This window comes from Convolutriloba macropyga, chromosome 14 (assembly GCF_964194025.1).
Source record: "Convolutriloba macropyga chromosome 14, txConMacr16.3, whole genome shotgun sequence".
NCBI lineage: Eukaryota > Metazoa > Xenacoelomorpha > Acoela > Convolutidae > Convolutriloba > Convolutriloba macropyga.
The window spans coordinates 27,680,714-27,683,184 of NC_134481.1; positions in this window are offsets into that span (position 1 = coordinate 27,680,714).

The window sequence follows — 2,471 nt, forward strand, 5'->3', positions numbered from 1 at the left end:
ATTTCATACAAACATTCATACATACTTACATAAATACAATCATACATACATACATACACATAAATACATACACACATACATACATTACATACTCAATGATAAAAAACCCAGTTGTACAAGAAAAACAAGTTTTCACCTAAGTATGTACGCAATTATGGTCATAATCACTTATGTCCGTAAATGCATACAAATTGGTGAAAACAACAGTAAAACAACTAACCTGTTAGTAGATGTATGAAATCAATACTGATATATTAATTGGAGAGTCATCGGATCATGCCCAAACACGTTCAGGGTCACAAAACTTTCCAAAATAAACTGACCAATCACAGTGCTTGATTTATTATTCAAGTTGACAACCAATCAGAATTGAAAGATTTATAAACAAATCTCTAAACGCTCACGTTCAGTAAACAGTAAATAATGAACACAATAGGAACAAAAGACATCAAGCTCATTCATGAGAAAGTTTTATCACTGAGAGGTGACATAAATTATACACAGATATCTTATCGACAATTATATTTCGTAGCTGCTTGTTCTTTGTTAGATCCAGAAGTTGACGGAGAAATAGCACGGAATTGATAATTCAAGACTAGATCCTTTATTGAAACGGAGCAACGTGCTACGACTTCATGCTGCATTGCATGACGCCGCTGGATTTATAAAAGATTGCCGAAACAAAGGCCCAGGATATGTTTACGCTTTCCGTTACTCACCAGTAAACAATTGTCTTTTTGGACACCTGACAGGAATATTATTCATTCTATCAGTGAAAATTTTTCATTCACAATTGTTTCGTGAATTGGAATGCTAGAAAATTTCGGCAGCAAAACCACAAATATAATTGTCCTCGATCTCGAAGGTTTCAAACTCGAGTCACTTGGATTCATTATAAAAGAACTCAGTTTGTGTTTGAGTTACAACGATACAATATTTTTTAAACCGCCGCTTAAATTCGCTGATTTACCCGCACACGATAGACAAACTGTTATTTGGCTGACCAATAACCTACACGGTCTTGATTGGGAAGAAGGTGATATACCTTACTGTGATTTGAAAACAATCTGTCTGAGTTTCAGTTTCTGATTCACACGGAAAAACTTTTTTGCCAAAGGCATTGAAAAGTGTGAGCTCCTCAGTAAGCTTTTACAAAAAACTGTTTATAATCTGGAGGATCTAAATTGTCCCCGAATCTCAGAGATAATATCAGAAGAACAAGTTCCCTCCTGTTATCTTCATTCAAACTTTCGTTTAACAAACCATCAATTATCAAATCACTGCGCGGAACGTAAAGCAAGAATATTCTAACAGTGGACACATAGTGATGTACAGAGAAGACACGGCAACTTTAACAACTTATCTGTCAGACAACTTGAAGATATTCACTTGCTTGACTCCACTTGACGATCAGCCGATTGTAATATTCAACAGAGTACCGAGCGAACTATCTCAACAATAAACCAAACACAGCACAACAACCGCGTTACAACTCGCTTTATAGCGCAGCAGCAAAACGTTATTTTGCAACCATTACTCTTTCTCCCGACGAGCTGGAAAGTTTAGGGCTTTCCTGTCCGTGATAGATAATTTCTATCACTTCCAACTGTACGTAAAAAATAAACAGAGGGCTCGAGAACATCGGAATCAGTTCAATTATGGCTATGAACAAAACAAACCAGAAGCCTATGCAGTCCCCCAAAGAGCAACGAATCCCACGTTGGAAGCAATGGGCGGACAAAAAAGTTCCTCAATTTAGATTGAAAAAAACGCCACCAGAACGTGAGCTATCACTTAATGAGATGCCGAATGAGTTGCGATTATATGTCTTGGAGCACCCCGAAGTTGAAAAAGTCTTCAGTCAACCATCGTTCGAGGAAAATGACTCATCAACCGTTTGTTATAAACTAGAGATAAAAAGTCATATTAAAGGTTTCAATTTGTTTGAGTTCTGGTACATGAAACAGTTGCCCAGAGAATAATTCAAAAATTTAACATTTTGTATCATTCTTGTTTCAATTCACTTTTCAATTAATTATTTTTCTCCAATGAATCAAAGAGACGAGGCTGACGCCGGTATCAGTAATTTAGTCTTTGATGTAAACAACAAGGAGAGGCCCCCATGGCGTTGTTGTTCAAATTCAACAGTGCCAAGGTCCGAAGTAATATTTTTTGTTCAAGTTAGTATCATTGTGTTAATGATCATTCTTTGCTTTTCTATGCTCTTTCTATTATCAGAAAGCTGTGAAGAGAAATCAATCTGGATTGCTCTCTTATCGAGTTTAGTTGGTTACATTTTACCTAATCCCAAACTATGAACAAAATTATTCTTACACATGACAGGGTATTCATGTCAATTGTAGGACCAAGTGGTTGTGGTAAAACAGAACTCTTGCTTCGAATGCTAAAAGGTTCGACCTTTTGTCCACGTTTTGAGAAAATTTATTATTTTTACAAAGAGTTTCAACCAC